We start from the raw sequence: 10,549 nt of genomic DNA, 5'->3' as shown, positions 1-10,549 counted from the left end.
TCAGTAACTCTTGTGGTAAACACGTGTCTTTTTGAGAAATACTCATTTTCAGTAGGAAGTGCTGTAACATGTTAAATTGTGATAAATTCGGGTTATATTGTCCTTGTGAATATCTGTGTGCCTCTCCCACACTCACCTAATAGAGAGGAGACACTCAGGAGGCCAAGCACATATGGAGGTGTATTTAAAGGTTTCATTTCTTATTACAGTCACACTGCTAGGTCCTCCAAAACGTACCTTGGGTGTTAGGACCCAACACTTTCATGGAAGGTCAGGAATGTGATTTTAAGCCCTTAAGCCAATGCAGCTCCATCAATATTTCTCTACTCCTGCGTATGGATTTCCGCTTCTCGGACCTGCAATCAGAGGGAATTTACGTCTCCCGATTTGGTCAATTTTTACTACCAACCGTGCATGTCTGATTTTGTGAGGTATTAAACAACATATTGACAAATTAGATCAGTAGAACGCCATTTTAGTAGTCGAGAGATTGGTTCTCTCTATAATTTATAAGCTCACCCTTTCCCATTTTACCCTTTCTGGAGTGTTCAATAAAGGCCTAGTGAGGTACATGGGAGAGCCGTGAAAGAAAATGAGATGTCAGAGAGGTGGACAAGTCAGGGCTGCGGAGAGAACCTAAAAAGCACAATAGATTTTTCAAAGTAAGATCTATGACAGAATAAGGGAAGGTCTGTGGAGAGCATGAAATTCGATAAGATGGACTAACGGAGATGGAGAGATCTGCCGAAAGGAAGCCTCAGCCCCAGTGACAGGGAGACAATTTTCTGATCTCAGTGGAAAGTGAGAACTGGAGACAGGGCTATTACAGTAGAAAGAGAAAGACAAATGAAGCCACAGAAAAGGGCACATATATCCAAGTCTCTGTGCACAGTCCCCCAAGAAAGATAGCAAAGTCAAAACGCATTCACCAATCTATACACACTGGAGAGGACATTATCATTATTTAGCCTTTACGGAGTACTTTCTACTCAGAAAGAGCTTTTTATTTTTCTCAAGTGTAAACCAAAGAGGGAGCAGTCAATATTATTATCCAAGCAGGTGCCCTAACCTTCAGGGGGGTCCCCTGGAGCATAGCTCCGTACCAGGTAGGATGTGAGTGGTGCCCCTGGGGTTATGCTGAACTTGGAGTCAGGCTGGTTTTCCTAATCCTTCTTGATTATTCTTGGTACTTTTCAAAGTTCGTCTAGATCTTTGCTCTTGCAGGCTCTTCAGCCTGCCCTCATTCCTGCTCGTGAAAATCTAACGGAGCCACAAAGTTTCACTCAAGTCATATCTCCTCTCTGAGGTTTTCTCACATCCTATCCATGCCCTGTCTTCTAAAATTGGACTGATCTTCCTTCCTCCGTTACACAGCAAAGGATCCATTGGAGGGTCTAGCCTTTCTACAGGGAGGGGCTTAAAGGTAGGAAACGGGAAGAGAGGGCAAGGGAATGTATTAAAACTGTATTGGCATGGCAAGCATTTTTCTTTTAGTGACATTGTGAGTTTTCAGGGCAGGTTTTGGGATTGGTAGAGATTATGTAGAGGTTAAAAGCTGCCCCATGGCACCATTTGACAGCACCAATTACGTTTTTATACTCTAGGGTTTGTACCTATAAAACATATATAAAGGGCCTTTTCGGAATTGGGATGAGTTTTATCTTTTTAGCCTTCAGAGCATGTAACAGAATGTATGTAATATCTTTTATTTTAGGAAGTGTTTGTTGAAAATAGAAAATAAATTTTGAGCAAATACTGAAAGCACTAATGTTCTGAAATATTAACGCTGAGTGTAAAGCATTAAGTTCAACTAAGTTTATGGTCAAGTGAATTTTAGATCTGTTTTCTATTTTATCCTGTAATTTAACCCAAAATAGCTTCCCCCCTCCTCTCTTTCATTTTAGCACTTTGATAAAAACTGACCCCTAAAACAATTTCTTAAGCATAACTCCCTAAATTTTTAGGACCATATTTGATTACACGGCCAGAGAAAGAAACAAATGGATTGTAAAATTTTTTTTTCTATTGTAATTCATGCCAAATTAAAGATGGGCAGAGACATATAAACATATTTTAAATCATGTTTAATCGATCATTTCATTTAATTTTGCTATTGTTTTCTTGAGCTGTTTACAGATGAGCCCAAGCAGTTGTAATGTTGAATCCCTCCAAAGTTAATTTATCTTTCTGCCTCAATCTCTAGTCTGAGTTTTGGGATTCCAATAATACCCTCAAGTCAATATTTAATATTATATATTTTCATTTAACTATCATTAAAATATAATGTCTATAAAGATGAACTCTCACCAGTTAGGAAACTTACAATTTTCTGAAACCTTTATATGTAGAAAATTTATCTTTGACCATCTGTTTGCATAGGAGATATAAAGTCTAGAGCCCATATACAAATATTACTAATAACTGCTGACTTAACCAGGGTAGAAGATATGGGTTTTTACATGAAAAGAAAATGCATATCCTATCAAATACCTGCCCAGTCTATTTGTCATACATGGTATTCTCTCTGCTGCTGATGCAGGGAATTGCCGCTTATTACACCAGCTATATTAAGATTCTCCGGAGAAACAGAACCAGTAAGACATATAGAGATACATAAAAAGAGACTTGTAATGAGGGATTGGCTCACATGACTGGGGGGGTGGAGAAGTCCCACAATCTGCCGTCTGCAGGCTGGAGGCCCAGGAAAGCTGGTGGTGTGGTTCTAGTTCAAGGCCAAAAGTCTGAGAACCAGGGGAGCCAATGGTGTAAGTCCCAGTCTGAGTTCAAAGGCCTGGAAACCAGGAGTGATGATATCTGAGGGTAGAAAGTGGCAGTCCCACCTTAAGCAGAGAGAGCAACTTCACCCTCCCTCCGCCTTTTTGTTCTATTTGGGCCCTAAATGGATTGGATGATGCCAACCCAAGTAGGTGAGAATGGATCTTTGCTCAGTCTACTTATTCAAATGTTAATCTTTCAGAAACACCCTCACAAACACACCCAGAAATATTGTTTTCTAAGCTATCTGAGCTCCCTTAGCTCAGTTGAGTTGACACACAAAACTAGCTATCACACCAGCCCAAGAAATGAATCAAATGTGTGGAGCCAGTGTTGAACTTGCAGTTAGAAATTCCCACCGAGTGCTAGCTGCCATCACCATAAGCAAATGAGGCATGCCTCTTTCATATCTGAATCCTCAGGATATAATCTCTTGATCCAATCGTTGTAAAATGCCAGGCCCCTGCTCTTTACTCATCTCCTTAAGTGGTAGAGATATGTTTACCCCAGATCCCAGATCTATGTTAACTGGAGCAGAAAATCAAATGGCAACTCTTTGGAGCAGGAACTTTTGTTGGCTTCCTTGGCCTGCTCTCTAAGTAGCATTTGCTGCCCCAGTGTTGCCTTTTATGTTTTTCAACTGCAATTAGACTCATGACATGCTCAGTGGTGATCAAAGGGTAGCAGCCATGTGTACCCCTCCTCACCCTCATTCTGTTAAACGTTCTTCTTGTACCTGGCTTCCTGAGTTACTCGCCCACTTGGTGTCATATATCTAAGATCCTAACCATATTCTTATCTTTGTCCCAATCTCTTACCAGATGTCTTAGCTTCCTTCTAGGACCTGGCCTAGTATTTGTCATTCTTATCTCTGGATACTGGAGTCCTCTCTTTGTACCTTGGCCCCAGAGCCCCATCACTATATTTTATGTCACTTGTTTATAGTTTCTTTCTTGTACTCATGCGTTTCTTGATAATGCCTTGTTTATTTGTGTCTTGCCTGTCTTCCCCCCAACTAACATGTAAGTATCATGAATCTTTGGGCCTTATTTGTCTTGCTTTTTCTCCTGTCACCAGTTCCTAGAACAACATGGCTCAGGAACTGTTTAGTAACTGAATAAACCATGTAATAGGAAAATAGTCAAGATGCTCCACGTCCTTCTGCCCGGACTTTTGAGTTTTGACTTTCTGGGTACCTTGGGGAACTGGGCTTCATGGACTTGTGGTGCTAACAGCTTGTGTGAACATTGCCTGGAGAGTTTAGTACCCATAAATGCCAAGACAAACCTCAAAACATCCACTGTCAGCTTAGCCTCAGCTAACTGAGCAGCTCTTGTTCTGGGTGCCTTTCTAGTAGGCAACAACTAGTCCAGGGTTACCAATTAAATGACATTGATGCCATTACCTCATGGTGACTCTGTTATCAGACGACTCATGGAATCGCTCAGATACAGGGAAATTGAGAAACAAGTGCTTCAGAGACCTCCAGGTCCAGTTCAAAGTGCTAATTTTGAGTTCCTGAGCCCTCAGTATCTTGGTCTGGGTTACTTTCAGGTATGTCTATCAATTTATGGCATATGGGCACAAGATGCCTATAAATAGCTTTATTATTCCTTCAAATATTGTTCTTACTTGCTTGCCTAAAATATCTGAGTAAGAATTACATTCTTTCGCATCAAAGGTCTATTCTGTTGCATGCAAATGTGTTTGTGAGAAAACACATTATCCAGCAATTAACAAGCATTTTTACCTTATTTTAAGGAGAGTCAGATTAACATTTGATAGAGAGGAGCGTGAAGGGACTAAGCTCTTAAGTGGGAAGGAAGACTGCCTATTATGGAAGAAAAATGGGGCTGACTGGAACTAAGAAGTTAGTATGGACCAACCAACCAATTTTCTTCACCTTCGGGCCTAGGACTAGGCACAGATCTTGTACATTAATTCACTTAGATTTGGGTTCCCCAAAGTGTATTCCAAAAGAATACTGTTCCTGCAAGATTTGCCTCAGAAAAAGGGACTATGAAGGGAAATAAGTTTGGGAAACCTGGATTGTAGAAAAACAGACAATTTGTTAAACCAGATTTAAATCCATGTTTACTCAATGATTCACCTTGGTAGGAAAGGAGAGCGGTTGGCTAATGTTTAGTAACATTCCATGGGTTTTGTGTTCTCTGGAATGCACTGTGGAAAACACTGCTTAATCAACTTCATAGAAATATAAATCAGCTGGAGGGCTCCAGCTAACAGTCATCACATTTCATCCATAAAGAACTCAAGAAGAAATTAGATTTCTGTGGAAGGACCTTGTGTGCGGGATTCTTTGTTCATCATGGTTTGGTCCAATCCTTGTCTAATGACCTTCTACAAGCAGAACTGTAAAAAACTGAAAGACACATCTCTTTATATTGACATCTTATTTATTTTAATATATGCCAGTCGTTGCTCTACTTTTTATGCATTCTGATTGTTATCCCTTTGAACTCTGGCCCTGAGGCAGTTTAATCATGATTGGTTCAATTGTGTAAATTCAATAAACAAATCTTGGCCAGGGTCCCTTGGAGGTATTATCCTGACATTTATCTGAGTGTGTTTACAAAGCTTTTTTTACCCAGTCTTAGAACCATAGCCTCTGCCATGTGTTCTTTAATTCAGAGAAACCTACTACTTTACAGAAAAAGCATCTTAGATCACTTAAAGTTCCTTCATTCCTAAAAAGAACACATTTTTGATTGATTTCAAGTCTCTAATTTCCTTTGTATTTTTACCTTCAAACCAGTCTCAGCAAAGGCATAGCCACAAGGAGTCAGTTGCTACAACTACACCCAGCCCTTAGTGGAAATAAGACTATCAAACTTCATTTTTATATCTCTTTTCCAAAGAGTAATTTCCACGTTTTTTACAATATCTAAGTGTAGCCTAGACTAGAAGAGTATTTTCTACTACCTTTAAATAGTTACTCTTATTTAAATATAAAGGTGTTCTTTTTTCCTTTTAGTTGATGCTACCACTGACCAAAATGCTAAGTACTGCTCAAAGTTGATCTTCCACAATAAATATGCAAACTAAATGACAGTGGCATTATTATGTATCACCCCAGGGTACTATAAAAGCACAATTTGGGAGCTATATCTAAGATATACCTCTCCCCCTATCATTCCTAGGAATTGTTAATAGGTGGGAGATTTTATATTATTAATTAAGAAACTTGAGGAATTGATCATTTTAATAGCTCTTGTCTTCCTTTTGAAAGGGAGAAAAATGGGCCACTTATGTGAACATAATTTCATTTCTCCAAGCTGTTTAAAATAGTTATTTCATGTGGAATATTCACATCGGCTTGTAAACGGATATATGAGAATTTAAGTTAAAATGTTTCCACTCCATATACTAATGTTTAGATCTGGTATTCATCCAAGAATTGGGCCCCTCACAATTATAGCATCTGTTTTTGTTTGGTTAATTTTATAATCTCAGATGTTTCCATAAATCCTGAATTAAAGAGAAAACTGCTGGGACCAATTTGTGTGGGTAGGCTAAATGTAATAGTCTACCATCACTGTGCAAGGATGTTTTGCTTTTTTTTCCCCTGTGGCTTGTCATTACAGATATCACATTTCAGCAAATGCTTCCATGCTTTAAAAAAAAAAAAAAGGAAACGTGATACTGCACAGAAAATGGTCCATTTCATCTTGTCTCAGTTAGATTATGATATTTATGATTTGGGCCATTTGTGCCATTGAGAAGATGGTAACAAATGGGTTAGTCACTGTTCGCTCTATCATAAAATTTTCTATGGAATTCATAGATGTTTCTAGTTCCTCAAATTAGTTCAACACACAAGGACAAATGCTTCTCTAGTAGTGAAAAAACAGGGTCAATGAAAAGGATGACCAGGGACACAGAAATACCATATTGTTTCCTTCCTCACAGTTACTTCAAAGAAAAATAGTAACAATAAAAATGTGGAGCAGTTATAAAGCAAAAACTAACCCACCACTGTAAAGCAATTATGCTCCAATAAAGATATTAAAAAAAAAATGTGGAACACTGTAAATAGGTCACCATTTCGTGTCTTTCCATATTACTGGTCAGATTCTCACATACTGAGTAATTAAGAACCTGCACGGTATCTTTATAGATTTCTTTCCAACAACACCGTAATAAAGGGAGAGTTCTTTTTATTCTTTATTTGCTTTATGAAGAACTGAGCAGGCAGTGAATTTTCAAGCAGCGACTTTTCAAGCAGCTGTAAGATTGCACTGAAATTAGGAAAACCTAAAGTACATGGAGAATATGTTCATTGTTTTAGGGTTCCCTCAGATTGTAGGGTACAGCTTACAAGACAGTACCTGGAACTTTTAACAACTTAAATATTTATTTAATCATTGTTAGGGTATTTTTTAAAAATCTCATTTTTTAAAAATTATCATTTTCACTGAAGACAATGGAATCACAAATAAAAAGAAGCATTTCTGTCAACTACTGCTCCTTTGCTCTCTAGGTGAAATCCTCTTTGAGTTCTGCTCAACTGTAGATGAATGATTCAGGGGACTCCACTGGAGGATTGATATCTTTAATTGAAGGTGAAAAAGCCTGCTAGTTCTATCTCTCGGATCATAATAATTTTTCTCAATAAAATGAAGTTATTTATCTAATTTTCATTTAGAAGACAATTGAACTTTTTCAAAATGGTTCTAGTTCTTTCATAAAAATTAATTGATGGCATTCATTTAAGTCTAACTTCTGAATTTTTAATTTTGGAACTAATTTTATGTGCTTTGGAGAACATAGTTTCCTCTTTATTGAGAAATGTAATATAATTTCATTTATCATTATAGCTCTGAGGGATGCCCTTAAAATAATAAGTTATCCTTTATTAAGCTTCCCCCTACAAATTATTTGAATTTTGGTTATTTTAGATAAGAACTTGCCATTTTATTTAGGGAAAACTTTGTGGTCAGTTATTAGCCATAGTGGAGAAAGGTATAAAATATACCGTAGGAGAAAGTAGCAAATCTAATTCCTAAACACTGTAAAGTAAGAAAGGGATGGTACGAAGTTAGAACTCTGTAGTATGAGACCTTCCATAAGGTAGTTAATATCTCTGAGCTCAATTATGAATAATAATAATAATGCTGAAGGGGTACTGCAACGATTAAGTGAAAAACTAGTGTAACATGCCTAGCACAGTGTCTGGGATAAATACTATACATCTAAGATCTATGTCTAGATCTATACAGAGATAGATGTATAATTGAAAACATATCATATTAAATATGAATGATTTCAAGTAGGACATAGATAATGCTAAAACCTTCCACAAATTTTCAAACCTGTCTTTGCTGAAACTTGTGTGATTTAGATATGACTAAACAGAAGAATGCCAAAGAAAATGAAATCCTTCCTGCTTTATGTTATAGTACGCCTTTCAAGTCTATCTAGACGTTAATATATACTTATTTAAGAAGTTATAGAAAGGAAGGTGAAAAGGGTCAATAATATTCCAGTTAATATTTATATTTCATCTACTATAAAATCCTAAAGTTGGTTCTAATAAAAGACCTGAATTAGTGTCAGAAAATAATTAATTATTAATAATTTAGAAATTCACAAGTATTCAAAGTTCTTTTCCTGAAAAATTCAAAATAATTTTAGTGTTGTTTAAATAAACACATTTTATTAAAACAAAAAATGTTAAATGTTTCCTTTAAACTTTCTTTTGTCTATATTTTTAAGATTAATTTCCCTGGTTCTACCAAACAAGAGCATATAAATAACAATATAGAAACCTTAGTATTTTGAAACTCTCTATACTTTTTTTAACTATATATACAAACAATATATTTTAATTAGAGAAAAGCAGGACAAATAAACTAAAAATGATATTTAATCTCAGCACCTGTAGAATTATTTTTAACATTTCATGTCCTTGTGAGTTTCCCTAGAAGCCAAGCCTGCAATCGTGTGCACAAGGGAATCATGTGCACAGGTTTAATAGAGAGAGGGCTCTCAGGGCAAGGGAAGGAGTGGGATAAGGTGGGGGGAGGAGCTGAGGAAGTCATGGACTGCACCCCAGTGTTGGTTACCACTTGAGACAACGGGCCCAAGCAGTTGTATTCTGTGTAATTCAGTCATTGATAGTGGGATGTCCCCAGAGGCTCAAGCAAGGCAGTTCCTATTTGGTGAAGGACAGCTCTTCAGAGGAAGGAGGCAGTGGTGAGCTGTCAGCAGGCTGTGCTCAAAGCAGCTCAGTGTGGATGCACTGACCCAGTAAAAGTGATGGATATAGAAGAGGCACCTACAGCATCCACTATCCTCTCCTTCTAGACTTAAACGAATATGTATTATTTTACCTACATAGTACTACATAGTATGCATTATCTTTAATTGCTTTTTAAAGCATTAACAATATATGATGAATATCTTTCCATGTTAACAAATATATTTCTATAACAGATGCATAATGTATTATAAGTATAGATATACCCATTCATTATTTTCACATCTCTCTCTCTTTTGAATGGAAAATATACTTTTATTTAGATATTTGTCTCAGAAGGTAGAAACATTGAACTGTTATTTTATCTTTCATACATTTCCATGTGTTATAGTTATGTACCTCCCCTTGCCCTCGCCCCGAAATAAATAATTTCTATATTACTCTTTCTGAGATAATTCTTTTCCAGTTAGTTTTCATCTCTCAGTCAAGGCCAAGATAGTGAAAAGCTAATTATGTCTTTTTATTGGTGATGATTGAAACCAAAAACTTAAATTAGATTTACTTCTGCTTTAATTAGGAAGAAAATAAAGTTACTCCTGTTTTGGAGAAATTGAATAGAGAAATTTTGGCTAGTGAAACTGGTGTCCTCAGAGACACCAGTTTTTTTTGTTTGCTGGTTGTTTTACATGTTTCGGAAAATCTTCTGGTTTTTCACTTTCATCCGATAACTTCATAATGGATAACTGTGTGCCGGAGAAATTTTGTGTTTACTGTGATTAAAACATGTCAGGGCTGACATATATTTAAAGGTTCTCAAATTTTCCTTTGAGCCCATATTTTTCATGTTTAATATAAGTAAATCACATTTTTTTTCATCGTTTTTATATAAAGTTTGAAAAGCTTTTCACCTTCTGCATATCTCGTTTTGGTTCCTATTACACACAATCAGCCAAAATTTGTTAAGCATATTTGTGTAAATCACTGGACCAGAGTCCAGGAAATTGAAAAGTATTCCGGGTCCCTGACCTCAAGGAGCTTAAAAATCTAGGTGTGGGGTTAAATAATCACATAGGAGCAAATAACCACACAGAGTTGAGGTCACAAGACAATCTATGGACTGGCATAAGAGTTGTAAGAAAGTATTTTTTATACTTTCACATGAGAACCCAGCATGATTTAGAAAAGTTTCACTAAACAGTAGAACTTAAACTGCTTTTTATTTTTTAAAGTTTTTTTTTTTTTTAATTGGATGTGGACCATTTTTAAAGTCTTTATTGAATTTGTTACAGTATTATTTCTGTTTTATGTGTTGGTATTTTGGCCAAAAGGCACATGGGATCTTAGCTCCCCAACCAGGGATCGAACCCACAGTCCCTGCATTGGAAGGTGAAGTCTTAAACACTGGACCACCAGGGAAGTCCCTTAAAATGCTTTTGAAAGACGTGGAAAGTTTGGCGGAGCAGAGAAGAAGAAATAGACATTCTGCAAAGAGAGTAAGAGTTTGAACCAAGGTGGGGAGGGTAGAAAGCTCAAGCAGAGGTTTGAGTAATTTTT

This window comes from Eschrichtius robustus, chromosome 2 (assembly GCF_028021215.1).
Source record: "Eschrichtius robustus isolate mEscRob2 chromosome 2, mEscRob2.pri, whole genome shotgun sequence".
NCBI lineage: Eukaryota > Metazoa > Chordata > Mammalia > Artiodactyla > Eschrichtiidae > Eschrichtius > Eschrichtius robustus.
The sequence above is the reverse complement of the archived record's forward strand: the minus strand, read 5'-3'. Positions refer to the sequence as shown.